This window comes from Sus scrofa, chromosome 14 (genome assembly GCF_054392235.1).
Source record: "Sus scrofa isolate SSC_HxYL_T2T_F1_AM1 chromosome 14, Sscrofa_HxYL_maternal_Yorkshire_Landrace_v2.0, whole genome shotgun sequence".
Classification (NCBI taxonomy): Eukaryota; Metazoa; Chordata; class Mammalia; order Artiodactyla; family Suidae; genus Sus; species Sus scrofa.
In genome coordinates this window covers 37,641,095-37,656,280 of record NC_139396.1, presented here as the reverse complement: position 1 = coordinate 37,656,280, position 15,186 = coordinate 37,641,095, and the positions used below count along the sequence as shown (strand labels likewise).

The 15,186-nt window shown below is 51.8% G+C and overlaps 1 protein-coding gene across 14 annotated transcripts in view; it reads right to left on the bottom strand.

Annotated features, from left to right (window-relative positions):
- Positions 1–11,277, bottom strand: part of LOC146396499 (uncharacterized) — a 134,545-nt gene extending 123,268 nt beyond the window's left edge. For 10 of the 14 annotated variants that reach the window (XR_014826532.1, XR_014826530.1, XR_014826537.1 and 7 more), the window contains exon 1: positions 11,024–11,277. The gene's annotated coding sequence lies outside the window, so the exon portion shown is untranslated. Of the gene's footprint in view, positions 1–10,701 lie in introns of all 14 variants that reach the window. The other 4 variants (XR_014826533.1, XR_014826540.1, XM_084994771.1 and 1 more) reach the window with 2 other exon arrangements.
- Between the last annotated feature and the right edge of the window lie 3,909 nt (positions 11,278–15,186).

The following is a 15,186-nucleotide window of genomic DNA, read 5'->3' as shown; positions in this document are numbered from 1 at the left end:
TTTTCTTGATGGAAGAATTGGAGTTGGGGTCCCAGAAGGAGGGGCAGAGGATTACCCTTGCCTTTCCCCGACTTTTCAGATTGAAGCCTCAGGGCCACTGGCCTCAGTCCTGCTGAGGGAGCTACTCCCCAGCCCCACGGTGTGCTCTAGGAACCCAGGGCCAGGCCCAGCTGAGGGCTACACTGTAGATGCAGCAACCTAGGTCCAGTGCACTGTAACTGGACTCTGAGGACCCACTCTTCCTGATGCTGTATATCTGGGAGCCAGTGCCACTCAACAGAGGCCATTAAATCTTCTCAACCCTACATCAAGAGTAGGCAGCCAAAGAGCTACCTACTCTTGATGTAGGGAGTGGTGTGGCTTCCTCACCATCTTGACCACTTTCTCCTCTGCTCTGCCACTTTCTCCTGCTTGGCTCCACCTCCGCCCCCCACTCCCTCACCGCTGCCCCCACCCCAGGTCTCTGGAGGAGCTGCTGTTCTCATTGCAGCTTCCTGGAAGCCAGAAGAGGGTGAGGGGCATTGGATTCAGCAGAAGCTCTCTTTGTGTGCCTTACTGCCCAGATGCCTGGGGCCTGGTGCTCCTGAAGGGAAGGCAGGAGGTGGTGCCTACCATGCAGGCCAGGTCGTACTCCTGGTCCTGACCGAGGCCTGGAGCAAGGCTTTGTTCATTGAAAAATCGTCCATCTAGCCACACATAATTACCAAAGGCCAGAGCAGTCCCCACACCCTTCCCTCCCCCACAACCGCCTCCTCCACCTGCTTGAAGGTCAAGGCTAAGACCTCCTCCATACTTGTGCAGCCCACCAGCCTTTCTGGGGTCGGGAAATAGATCCCAAGAGAGGAGAGAAGGAAGCCAACAGGACCCATGCCGAGAGCTGTCCTAGTTCCCATCATCAGGAGAAGTCTGATGAAGGCCTCCGTTGCTTTGCTGGAGGGCTGGCTTGGCGCATGGAAGTATTTAGCAGGTTCAGTGCTATTACTGCCTAACAGGGTGTGAAAAGTAATATGAATGTGAAATACTGTGGGAAAATGGAGAGTTTCCAAAGCAGGCAGCAAGGCCCCTCCCAGGCCTGGCCTGTAAGGCTCAGAGTCTCTGCTGCCCATGCGTGGTGCCAGGAGGCAATGATGTGGCAAGCAGTAGTATAGAGGGACTTGCGGGGGAGGGATGAGGGAAGAGAGAGGGGACTTGGGGGCGAGGGATGAGGGGCCAGAGAGGGAGTGGGGTGCACATCAAGACGACCCCCCCCCTCAAGCTGGCAGCACACTCCAGAAATTTGAGTAATGCTCCCTGCTCCTGATTCACAAGGTTGACACCAGGTGGCTTCACCACTTCCCCTGGAAAGACTTGGAGTATTCAAATAGATAACCATAATGTGGTAGGTTAGGCTGAAAAGAATGAGACAGACTGTGGATCCACTGGGTAGATTACAAGAGGTATGTAGGCACTTTCTACAGGAGGTGGGATGGAAGAGAAAAGGCGTGGTCCTGGTTGATGCAAACTTCTCTGGGAGATTCCAGAGCATACAAACCCGAGGAGCATCCCTACAGTGTGCCCTGCGGACAAGGGCCTGGCCTTGTGGTCTGACTCTAAACCCGAACTTCCTCCTACACAGATGTATTCAGGCTCTCCAAGCTCCCGAGCTCCAGGGCCTCCCCAGTCCCTAATTGTTTGACGCCCCAACCACGAGCAGGCTTCATGGGGAGGCAGGTCCTAGGCCGCATCCCCGCGCTGCTTTGGAGCCCAGGCGCCTACTCCAAGGGAGAGGGCAGGGTCCTCCAGCAAGGCCTGGAGCCGTGGTCTCCCAGTACAGCAGAGAACCAGCCCCTGACGCCAACGCGCTCTGCCGAGACGAATGAGACTCGGCTCTCGAAGGCCAGTCCGCCTGGAGCAACATAGCGGCCCCGGGGGGCCGAGGTGCCAAGGCCTCCCTTTGGAGAGGTGTTGCCCTGCTTGGTCAGGCGCCTAGTCAGTTTGGAAACGCTTGTACCGCCTGCTCCGGTTTTCTGCTTTCTCGTGCGGGGAGAGACAGCCGGCCTCCAGGTTCTCCAGACCCGACTGCAGCCGAACCGCTGGGCCACTGCGCGTTCGGTGGCAGACGGTATGGGTTTGGAGACGGACCCGCAGCGCATTATTCTGAAGCACGAGTACTGAGCTCAATCACGAGTGGGCGACTGCAGTCACCCTGGTGAGTACCCTGGGACCGTAAACCCGAGCTCCACGACCTGGCGTCTCCAGGGGTGCTTATGCAAGCAGAGGGGAAGCGGGCGTGGGCCCGAGCGCGCTCGCGTGGTGGGATGGCGGGGCCGCGGGGACTGGACCGGGAGGCAGAACCCTGCGCTCCCGGGACCCCAGCCTCCAGGTTCGGTCCTCGAGGCCTGAGCCTCGTGGGTTAGACCCGGCGCGCTACTTCCCGCGGGCGCGAAAAACAGAGCCCGCGCTCGGACTTCCTCCGCGGGCGCCGGCGGCCCAGAGCTCCTACCGGCGTCGCGGGCCTGTCTCCCCCGTGAGCTCACTTCCTCCCCGCGGCCTCCCGAACCGCTCCCGGCCAGCGCGCGGGGCTTGCTCAGCGCCCTTGGGCTCTGCACCGGGCGACGTCCGCGAGCTGCGAGGAATTCTTCTGGGAGGAAAAGCGAAACCTCAACCCCTGGAAAGAGTGGAAATGGCCTCCTTCGTGGACCGACTCCGATCCCCGGCCGGGAGCCCGAAGCGGCCGGGGAGATGAAGCCGAAATTCGAGACTCGGTCCGGAGGCCTGCATCTCTCGCCGTCTTTCTTTTCTCTCGTTTGTTCTTTCCTTCTTTCTCTCCCATCCCTGGTCCCCTAGTTTCTCTACACCTGTGTTTACAAAATTCATATGTGGGCAAGTTTAAAAAGCAGTTTCGCGTTTTAAAGTCGGCAGCAGCTGAGGGTGAATTACAAATAGGATTGGATTTAATTAGCTGGTAATTCTCCTCTCCTGCCCCCTTAATTAAACAGAGATTCTAGCGGTGCTTCAGGGCCCGAAAGTGATTATGACAAGCATACTTTACATTTACATTAAAATGCTGTCCCCGGGGTGTAATCCAAGACCGGGCTCCATTTATTCGGATTTCGAACCTGAACCTGAATGCTGAGGCCTGAAAACTGCTCCCCGGTCCTGAAAGTCTGGTTTGCGGGGGGCTCTTCAGTTTTCTTGCTGATTTTTCATTTTGTCGGGTTCTGTTTCTGAGGCTTAAGGAAAGACCACCGACGACTGCCCAGGCCCCTCTGTATCCGACCCGACGGTCTTCAGCCTCAGACCCCGCGGAAGCGCACGCCAAAGAATGACAAAACTTTTTTTAAAAACTGAATTTGTGCAAAACCGAGAGTCAGTTTTAGGGTGGGGACCCCCAAGCAGTATCTTCAGTCCGGACAGGGAACCGCATCTGGCTGCCCCGCGGGGGAACGGTTCCCCTGAAGGGACCCAGCAGCCTGGTTCCCTGACTAAGCAATCTCTCTCTTCCTGAACTCTCTTCATCTTATCTTTCTGTGGTGGTGAGATCGTGGCTAGTCCCCTGGCTGGGCCCCAGCCTCTCTCTGGCCCAAGGAACCAGCCGCCTGGAACCCAGTACCCGGCGCACCAACATGGGACACCGCAGTTGTAGTTGTCCCCTACTTTGCCTCCCCACCGCCTAACAACTCCAGGCTCTAGACTAAGTGCGGGTGCCTTTTGTCACCAGATCCACCAGTGCTTTGGATGAGAGCTGCTTCACTTTTGGAAACACCATTCCGTTTTCTCAAGGGAGAAGAATCTGTCCTCCTGTACTGGCTTAAACACACCCGTGACAAAGTATTTGTGGTGTGAAAACATCAACCTCTAATAGCTGCCTTGGAGTCCACTAAATAAAAGCTTTCAGGAAATGTAAAGATAGGCCACCAGTAACCCACCCCCAGGTTACCATTTCTTAAGCTACTTTTCTTCCCATTGGCCCTCTACATCATTTTTTTCTTCAAAACTTTTCCTACTGCCATCTCCTCCTTGTTTATACCTTCATCTTTCTTAAAGGAGAGGTCTTGGGAAATAACTACCCAAGGAGAAGAGAGAAACTCCCCAGCCCTAGTTTCCCTCATTAGTTGCACCTGCTGGCCAGGAACCAGGAGCATTTTTGAACTTGTCTTCCCACCTATAAAGAAGGGGTTAGAACTCTAAAGACCCTTTTTCACTCAAACTCTATACTATTAAGACAAAACTTTTCTTCTGTATTTCTGAATGTTTGAAGACACACACACATGCACACATCCTCACTCCAGTAATGTTCTGTGCCAAGAGGCAGATGAGGAGGACGTTTTAAACCTCTGCTGGTGTCATCTTCGGCTGGTTCCTCCCAGACCAGCCTTCCTTTCTGGGCATGAAAAAGAGCCTCAGGGTAGAGAACACCAGGGGTAGGTCTCCTGATCACGGCCACCATCCAAGACCACTTATGGTCACGTGATTCATTAGGACCTTTAATCCTCATCTGACCCTGATGATTCAAGCACCACCAGTGAAATCCCATAAAACTGGCCAAGAGGCTGGTCAACATATGCACACATTCATTAGAGTTATGTGAGCCTTTGGCTTCCAGTCTAATGAACAGCTTCAGGGAGGCAGGGGGCAGGGGTTTGAGGTTCTTTTCACCTACCAGTGCCCTTTGGTCCTACCAGGGCATCAGCTGAACTCAGTGGGTGATCTGAAAACTATCCTCCTTTGGAAGGTGGCTTAACCACAGTAACTAAGGGTAAAACCTGGCAGTGGGTCCCTAAAAGGGACAGGCAAGAATCTGTTCAGAGGAGGGAAAGAGATTCAGCAGTGAGATTTTATTGTTATTAGTGCATGTGATATTATTATGAGAGAGAGGCAGAAAAATCCCAAAGTGAAAGAAGAGAAATGTTTGGCTTTAATAGAAGACATGGAGACTTAGCCACCCTGTCCCTGAAAACACACACGTGCACAGAGTAATAGCTACATATAGTTCATCAAGAAGCTAAAGATGCTTTCAACCCCACTTACAAGGAGCAGGGAAGCTTGAGCCAATTTAGCAACTGCAATTCCGAACAGGTACCAGGAAGTCACCCAACAGCACAGATAGCAGAACTGGTCCCATCCCTAGCAGATCTTCTTCATCTGCATCTGATTCTTAGATGGAGAATGCTCAGGGTCAGTCACTCTTGGGCAGCAAGACCTCCTAGGCTCTCTGAAGGCTGCACCTATATAACTCAAGGTGCCATCTGCTCTGTATAGGGAGCAATGAACTCTGGCTTTATTTTTGTCTCCTTGAATAGTTTTTTTTGTTTGTTTGTTTTGTCTTTTTGCCTTTTCTAGGGCCGCTCCAGGACATATAGAGATTCCCAGGCTAGGGGTTTAATCAGAGTTGTAGCCACCGGCCTACGCCAGAACTACAGCAATGAGGGATCTGACCCGTGTCTGTGACCTACACCACAGGTCATGGCAACTCAGAATCCTTAACCCACTGAGCAAGGCCAGGGTTCAAACCCACAACCTCATGGTTCCTAGTCGGATTTGTTAACCACTGTGCCATGGCAGGAACTCCATTTGTCTCCTTGAATTGTAAAGGGCAGAACTCAGGATGGCTATCAAGTCTACATATACTAACTTGTTATGCTGCAGAATTTATCTCAGTTGTTTTAAAACACATGTGCATTTCCCAGTCCCCCCCCCCACTCCATTTATAACTCATGCAAAATATCTACAGGCCAGACCATGGCAAAACCTCTCTGATCTTAAGAGGAAATTTATTTGTGTGTTATTTGATGGATAACAATTTAGTTCTTTTAAATTTGGGGGGCACATCCAAAAAAATGAGGAGCCACATTCTCACAGTTTCAAATTTGATAACCTCGGTTTTTCTGCTTGCTTTTCTTTCTTTCCTCCTTCCCTTTTTCCTTACACTTTGAATTCAGCCACAGAGAAAAGCCAATTCAGTTTGGCGCCTTAGGGCTCATTTGTTCGGCATGTGCCCTGTCTTTTCCTCCCCAGATATTTCAAAATTACCATCAGGAGGCATCTCACACCCTGACCAGATTATATTTGGCATGAGCCTCTTTAAATTCTTCAAAGCTTCTAGAGATCTTCCTCCCATCCCCCAAGGCCTTCAGATCAGCAGAACAGATACAAATGGAGTAACTTGCATCCTTCTGGATCCCAAAAGAGTCTCCTCCTATTTGCTTTTCTATGCATTAGGAAGCTCTGGAGGAATATGCAAGAAATGAATAACAACTGGAAGAAAGGCTATTCACACATGCATTTTGTATATTTTTGAACCTTGAGAATGTATTGCCTAATCATTAGAAATGAATCTGATCAGGTTATATATGATAGATACTAGATGCTGAATATATTTAAACATAATGTCACAACTTGTGGAGGGGATCTAGAGGCCATCTACTGAGAATATGGGATTAAAAAAATATAATAAGCTTTTTGTTTTGTTCAATGAGTCATAAGTTGGAAATCTGACTAGAAAATAACATTTTTATGCAGAAGTGTGAAATTTTAGGTGAGGCGAAGTGAACACTACTCTTGTTCCCACATGGGAATATTTGCCAATTGAAAGCCATTTGCTCCTCCAGGTAAGCCAGGTTACTAGAAACATGGATTTATAGGACTGGCCAAACCCTCAGGCCTAAATGGAAAGGCTAAGCTAGGACACAACTGAAAAAGGATTGACATCTCCTCATAGATGCTTGAAAATGGACCGTTTCTTGTACACGGAGGACTAGACCCTTCCCTAGGAATGGCTGCTGGTCAGCGCCCTCCCCTCTTCTCCGCTCAGGATGGGCTGAACACTTTGTCCTGGCATACCTGCCCCTTTCCCTTTAACCAGCTACAAAAGTCCTTATTAGGCAAATTCTACTCAGGAAGCCTGAATCAAAAAAAGTAGGGTCAAAATTCCCTTAGTGATGTTAATTCAGAAACCAACTGATCAGCTAAGCAGTGAGTTGAATAATCTACTCACTCCACCCCCAGGTCGTTAAATGGCCCCTGGATGCCTATGAGCCTTTAAATTAGAACTCCACCGCTCTTAAAAAAAATATGCAAATAAACAACTCTACCCCAATGGAGGTGCATCTCATCAGCTCACACTACAGTTTATACCGCCAGCAGTTTTTCCCGTAGCTAATAAACAACTTAAACCACTCCTAAGGCAAAGGTCAATTGCAAAATGAAAGAGACTCCTAAAAGCTTATATTTAAAGGTATGGTATATGGAAAACCACAAGGAGAATCATCTCTGCTCTACCCACTCCTGTTACTATACAATCCTCCCCCAAACACAAAATCAGACCCTCTTCTCCCATGAAAACAGGTGGTATGATCAACCAAGGGATTTCTAAGGAGGTACTCAGTTATATCTGAAAATGGGAGGCTTCAGAAGAGGGACCAGAGGAAAGAAAAGGGCGATGTTTGTGAGACCCCAAAAAGTGCCATTTGGGGGAACCAGTAGGGCAGGATGGAAGGGGGAGGAAGTTGAAAGAGCCCTTAGTTTCCCCAGATGTTTGCAGCAGCTGGAACATATGGTGGCAGTGTTTTCCAAATATGACAAGGGATAGAAAGTACAATTCTCCCCTGCCCTCCCATGCCTTCCCTCAAAGATACATGTTCACGCTGGAGACTTTCCCTCTTTCCACAGGGAATGAGCAGAGGTCAGTTAGAACCAATTCTCATCATTTAGTAAAAATAACAGTCATTATGGAAGCAACAGAAGGAATCAAGGTGTTTGTACTAAAAAAAAAAAAAAATTAAAAAAATTCAAGATCAGTCTGGCCTGGAGTGGAAATATCCAAAGGGGTTCTTCATATTTCACTTTTTATAAAGTCTTTTCCCTAAAGGATATACTTTCATTAGATCACGAAAGCACGAATAGATGAGAGAGAGAGGCAAAGAGGGAGTCCGTGTCTGCATACGCGCGATAGTGCGCGCACTCTGCTTTGGGCGCGGATAGGTAAGCGGGTCTGAGTGGAAGATGGGATCCGGGTGCCGCCCACTCCCGCAGGCAGAGGTCAGGCACCCAGCGTGGAGGGTGGAGGAGCCTCTGTGAGGCTTCCTCTCTTCTGCCTCTATTTCTTAGTTCTTATGTTTCGGTGGGTTCTATCGAAGCTCCTAAATGCCCTAAGTCCAAGACTTTACTCTCCTACAGACCACGTGCTTTTTCTAGAAAGTTTGCTAAAAATTTAACTCGGTGAAGTTTATTTGTTGGGGCCTCAGTGCCAGAGCCTAGGAGGGAGGGAAATGGGTTTTCTGGTGACTTTCCCTTTTTTTTGGACCCGGATTGGAGAGGTTTACCTCCCCCATCTCCCAAGGACTGCTCCAGACTGAGAGGACCCTGCCAACAGGAATCGCCTGGCCCCTCCAGCCTCTTTGGCTTCTTGCACTCCATTTCTTAAAGTGAGTCCGAATCACACAACCAGCGTCAATTCGCCGCGTTTTCCAGGAAAACGTTTGAATCCGCAGCACTGATTTCATACTTAGAAGTCAGTAGGAGTTTTGAAATTTTTGTAAAATACCACCTGGATGATTTATTGTCCGTCTAGGCCAGATTAGCAAACCCCACACGCATACTCAATGTTTAAATCACACCCCAGAACCCGGAGAAAACGTTTCAATAGGGATCGACACGCAACAGAGGAAAACTGGAGCACTAATTATTTCTCTTTTTTGATTTCCTGTTTCTAAAAAAAGCATTGGTATCAAGGACGAGTTAGGTAATGTGAACTACAAGGCTAGCAGGTCGCTGTCATTTAAGCACAATCACAGTTCGTAGTTCAAGGAAAACTGCCTTTAATTGACACCGTGTATATATTCTTCTGCTCCTCTCGGCTGCCCAGGCAGGGACGCCCCCAAGAGTATTTATTTCTAGGGCTGGAAACAAAACAACTAACCCGGTCTGCTGCGTAAGAGAGCGTTCCAAGATGGACTGCCGGAGAAAGGCTTTTTGACCCCAGTGGAAATTAGTCATATTGACAGACTCCCGGGGAAGGTAAATTACACCGCGCGCTGACGTTACGCAGAAGCGCGCCCGGTTGCGACTCCGCCTCGGCGCCCGCGGGGCCAGAGGCTCAGTTGGTTTCTCCAAAATTCGGACAAAGCCCCACTCTGCTTTTCTAAGGAGATGAAGAGAGCGGTAAAAGATGCTGGAGAGAAAAGAGACAAGAAAAAAACGAAACATGGACAGGAGGAGAAGTGCTGTGCGCCCTTGGCGCGGGCAAGCTGAAGGTCCGGAGAGAAGGAACGGAGTCCGCAGGGGAGGGAGGGAGGGGAGAGGCGGGGAGGGAGAGGGCCGCGCGGCTCCGGACTCCCAGGTCCGCCACTTGGGAGGTCCTGGCCCCAGCGCAGGCCCGGCCAAATGTCCCCCCGGGAGGCTCGCGGCTCGGGCGGGGTCGCAATTACACCTCGACTCCAGGCGAGGACTTAAAAACCGAGTGGCGGGGGCTGTAGTCTGGAAGCAAGGCCCTGCGGTCATCAGAGGGGGGCCTGGCCCGTGCACGGGAACCTTTTACAAGGCATGTGGGTACAAGAAAAAAAAAAAAAATCAAAATAAGCCACTTTCATCCGGCGTGGGCCGTGAAAATAAAAGCTGCCTTCTAGAGGGGGCTGAGCGGGAGTTTTGAAATTCAGTGTGTTTGCTGTTTTACAGAGTTTTGTGATTTTACTTGATAACCAGGGGAATCGTGGGGGGAATAATAGCCAGATTTTTTTTTTTTTCCAGGAGAGGGCTATAATAGAGGTTAACAGGTTTCTCCCAAATCATCTAGAGCCCCCGGATTGCAAGCAACTACATACACCATAGAGATCATTATACAGAGTGGGGAGTGGGGAACAGCCAGGCCGGATTACTATTGACATAAAATAGGATCTGGTGGTCTTACCTCTTTTCTTTCTAAGACTGAGTCTGCAGAAGGGCAGAAAGAGTCAAAAGCACGGCAGCTGAATTTACCAGAGGTTGGACCAGAAGGCTTTGCTACAAAAGGCCCGGGTCGGCGCTCAAAGAGACGGAATTCGTCCAGCTAAGCCCGAGCCGGGCCCTCGAGGTGGAGAAGGCGGCCCCTCCAGGACAGGCCGGGCCGGGAGAAGCCACTGGCCCTGCCTCCGACCGCAGCACCTTGGGCCTCGCGTCTGCGGTATTTTTAGCTCCTTTCTCGGTTCCCTAGAGGCTCTTTTGTAGGCTGAACTAAGCTGTCCTGGCTTGGTGGGTTATGGGAGTAGGTGCGGGCAGTTGCACCGGTATTTATAAAGAGGGAAAAATGTCTTATCTTGAAATTAAAACAAAACAAAACTCGCTCTCTCCAGGTTTCTGCCCTTCCTTCCTCTTCTCTCTTCCGCCCTCGGCCCAGGCACCTGGGAACACGTGGAACTCCCCAGTTAAGAGGATCCTGGGGTACGGATAAGTGGGGTCTGGAGGTCCCAGCAAGATCGGAGTGCGGCGCGCCTTTCACCCTCTCTCCCGGCCTAGGCACCCTGGGGAGGAGACGGGAGTGGGGGAGGAATCTCCGTCGCCTCGGAGGAGGTAACGACGGGGCTGTTTATTTTTTAAATAAACGTAGGTTTAAAAATAAGTCCAAGTGTTTCTGCAATCGAGTTTCCAACCCGATCTGGGTACAGGAAGACTAAACCTGGGGCCCCACTCTCAAGTGGGCGGATGTTGGTTGTGTGGAAAGCAGAGTCCCGCTGTGTCCTCTCTCACCTGGGAGTATCCATCGCCCCTTTCTCCCCATCCGGGAACTCACTGGATTCCCGAAAGCTCCGGAGGCCGCCGGCACGGCCTTCCTGGCCCGGGCAGACCGCTCCCGCCCCTTCCCCGGTTCCGCGCGGCTCCTGAATTTGCCTAGGCTGGCGTGATGGCGCTCCGCTGGGGTAGACGGGAATGGGAAGCGAGCCCAGGTCGGGCTGGGCGCTCCCCGCTTCTTCCTGAGGTTCCATCCTCCCGCCCCCAGCTCTCCCCCGGCCGGCTGTCCACCCAGCTGCCTGGGGTGCCCTGAGTTACCCCACGCCGCGCCCCTACCCACCGGATTGCCTTGTGGGGGGGCCCCTCGGTGCTGAGTCGAAGGCGAGGCGCTGCGGGCGGGGCAGACAGGAATCACCGGGCCGCCAGGTCTGCGCTCTTAGCAGCCGGCTAGCCCTGTGGGTCGAAGATGCTCGGAGAAGGAGGAAGTGCAGAGAAAAAAGAAGTGTGTGTGTGTGTGTGTGGGGGGGAACCTAACATACACACACGCACGCAAAACCAACTTTGGGGTTGGACTTTTTCAGTTTCACACGAAGCGACCTGGAGTATCTGGAGAAGGTTTTTGAAGACGTTTAGGAGGGAGGGAGGTTCTCTGCTGAGAAACTCAATCTGCCATACAGTAGCGGCCCCATCTGGGATCTGTCACAGCTGACAGCACCACAGGGCACAGCCGTGATCTTCTGCACAGCCTGCACTCCCCGAAATACCCTCCTTAATCAAAGGATGTCTGCGCGCCTGGGCTCAGCTGACCGGGAGCAGAGAGCCGGCAAATTCCACCCCCTCCCCGCCCGCCTCCTCCCCACGGACACAGCCCCGGCCCCTCTCGTCTCCCCAGCACATTAATTAAAAGCGGAAAAGAGACTGAAGCTGATGTCATTGCTCTCAGAAGATCATAAACGTAAAAGAGTCATCCTGTGAGAATCCCTGAAAAAGACTTTAATGAATAATTTCAGAGACAGTTATGGCTTTGGGTGATTACTGAGAGAGAATATGAAAACCAGATTTGGAAAGCGAAGACGATGGTCAGGCGGCTCGGCGGCTACTTTCTCCCAGTAAAACCGCACCAGTTTTCTTCCATGGCCAAGTTCTAGTTACAGACTTAGCTTGCGTTTTCTTCTTTTCAAATAAAAGCAACAAACACACAGTTTTTGTTTCCTGCACTCCTGCTTTATCCTAAAGACCAAATGTCCCCTCTAGGCAACAGCCCACTTTAAATAGAAGGCAATCATGTACTCGCCTAGTGGCTACTGGCTTCCATCTTTCCAGAAGGTATTTACTGCCATCTTAATTTAGAATGATGCCTTTTTTGGCCTCTTCTCTAGGCAATGTACTTAATGAAGGTTGAAAACTCCCTCTGCCAAAGCAAGTGCACTGTTTGTTCTAAGTTCTTTCAGCAAGGGGAGCAGCAAACAAACAAGCAGCAAATGACCCCACCTCCTACAGAAAAATCTTCAGGTCTCCCCACTCTTTATTCCTTGCTCTCCAATGAACTGAAAGATGATTTGGTGTTACAACAAGGAATGACATGTTTGAAACCCTCCATCTGGTCCCAGGGAAACATCAGGTTGAGTCTAGTTGTTCAGGATTAGTTGTGCATTAAACATACTATTTGAGAAAACTGGGTTGCAAGTTGGGGTGGAGACTGGTGAATAACCTGTGATTTTTAAATAAACGGTTTGGCTGCCTGCAAGCCTGTCTCCTTTGCTTAGCAATATGAACTGGGATCCTCTGGGCCTGTGGGCCACATAGCTTCCTTCCATTTAATTCAAGTAAAACTGTCAAGTCCAAGAGAGCATCATGGGAAAAAGCAATGTGGGATTTTGTTGCTGTTGTTGTTTGTTTTGTTTTGTTTGTGTGTGTGTGTGGTCTGAATGACTCAGAAAACTGCCTCTTTGCCTGAGTAGACTCTACAGTTAAGGCAGAACCTGGAGGAGCTGGCTTATCAGTGCTATGGGAAACCGTTCCGTGCAGCCATTACCAGCCCCTCCCCCCAGCACTGATAAGCCCCTCCTCCTCCAGTTATTAAGGATTCAGTCTCTAAAAGCCTCACTCTCTCTCCCCCTATCCCTCACTCTGCTGGGGAATGGGGGGGGGGGGGGAGCCAAGCTCTCTGCGTGATGCTTTCTCCATCTTAGAAGGTAACTATTTTCTTCCCTTCCAGATTATATGCAGAAACTTTGCAGTTTGCTGCATTGAGTTGTCTCAAAGAATTGACTAGTGGTGAACATTTGGGAAATTTTCTAGTCTGGATCCCCTATTTATTTTAGATACCCTTCCACCCCCCAGTAGATCTTCTCACCACTATTCACAAATTGTGGGCTGTGAATTCCCTTCCCTTCCCTCTAGCTAAATTATCTGTAGCCTCTGAGTAAACATGCATTTTGGCCTTTGTTGCCTGTGTTGAAATAACTAGCATCCTCTGGCTTTGCTTTGAGTCCTTGCTGATGCCCAGTTAAATCAAGGCGTGGTACTGATCCATGAAATGGCCAGTTCTCTCCCTGTGGAGACTTTACATAATTCAGACCTCACCCTCTCCCTCCCCCTGGAGAAAGCCACCCCCCCAGACCAGTCAGTGTTTCACATGGCCCCTTGAGAGAGTGCCAAGTTTGGGGGACCTGCTGCAGTGGGTATATGTGCCCTCAGGCAGTGGTTCCTGAATCCCTGGGGGAGTTTTGAAAACCACAGACTTTAGGTTTCACTCCTGACTTGCTGAATCAGAATTTCTGGTGAAGGTCGGGGGCTGAATTTATAACTTTATCAGGTACCTTGGGAATTTTGGATCACTAGGTAAAGCATGGGAAGCTCAACTGAAATGGTTCTGGAGTTGGATTCATCTCAAAGATCAGGCCAGTGCCCAGGGCACCAGTGTTGAAGGTCAGGAGTGTGGTTTTTCCATCCAGGCATTGTACAAATACACCAAGCCTCTGCCCCGGACATTAAGACAAAGTTGCACCTGGGCATCCTTGCCCTCTCCAAGTGTCAGGGCAAGTGCTCATGTTAAGGACAACTCCTGTGGAGGAGGGAGAGAGGGAGGCAGGAGAGGGTCCAGAGCCACTGCTTCTTAGATCCTTTAAGCTGTAATAACAGGTGCAAGGATGGAGGTTTGGAGGGGCGTCCTGTTCCATAACCAGCCTCTGCCCACAGTCCTGCTAGGCATAAACTCCCACTATTTTGGTACGAGGGCTATAGGGGCCAAGCAGGTGCCAGTACTAGGAGGGCAGCCCTAAGAGCCCCTTGAACCCCTAAAAGCCACCCCCTCCCCACAGCCTGGCCTGCATGGGCAAGGATGCAGGGCCACAGCTGTTGGTGTAGGAGAGCAGCACCCTGGCGCAGGGATTACTAAGGAGCGCCTGTCAGTCGGGGCCGGACGCGGAAGCCTTTTCCAGGCGGGATCCACCAGACTCAGCGAGTAGGAACATTTAAAGTGGGGAGGGGCCCCTTAGAAACGTTCCCTGGCCCCACCTCACCTCAAAGGAGGAAAACAAAAACGACTAAAAATACGTAAGGAGAAAAGTCCCAGCGCGCAGGCGGGCGGCGCGTTCCAGCTGCCGGCCTGGCCCGGGAGGACTTGGCCGCGCGGCCGCGGATTACACCCAGCTCGGTCGGGATGGCTCCGAGCCGTCTGCCCTGACGTCAGCCAGGCTCCGGCCCCGCCGCGGCGAGATAGGCAGCGCGGCCGGGCGCGGGCGCGGCGCTAATCACTCCCAGATGGCCCTAATAGCGGAGATAAAGAAGGACGGAGAGGCCGGGAATAAATTTGTAATCAGGGCTCTACCATCTGATCATCAAAGCGGCCCAACTGCCGGGAGAATTGGAAGGGAATGCGTGTGTAGGGGGGTGGCTTCAGGGGAGAGGCGGGGGGCGCGCTCCTGAAGGGGCTGACTTGGGCAGGGTGGAGAGGAACGGGAGAGGCGGCGCGCTGGTGCACGTGTGAGTCAGTCCCCCGTGCTCTTGGACCGCCACCAGCCCACTGGCTGCAGCCTTGGGGCTGAGCCTGGCCAGGCCCTGGCGGGCCGCGCTGCGTGCAGGACGCGCTCCCAGCCGTCCGACCGATACGCGGGATCGCTTCATCTCCCCAGGTTGCCCCCTCCCCTCCTCTCTCGCCAGACGGTCAAACAACACTTGGTTCCTCTTCCCCCCAGACTTAAACTCAACCGCAGGGTTGAGCTTCCTGGGGAGAGAAAGAGGGCTGCTGAGACTTCAGAGGCAGCTCCAGGGTCTTTCTCTCCGAGGGATGCGCGGGCTTCCACAGGCTGGGGCACCCATTGGAGCCCCCTCCTCGGCCGGGGATCTAGACCCAAGGAGTTGGACCGGCGAATGGGTTCCCTCAAATCAACACATCAGGAAAGGACAGGCGGCGCCCAGGGTCCAGATGCCGCCCTCTACAGGACGCCCGCCCCAAGCCTCCCTTCCTGATCACTGCTTGGCACCTACCAGACGCTTGGG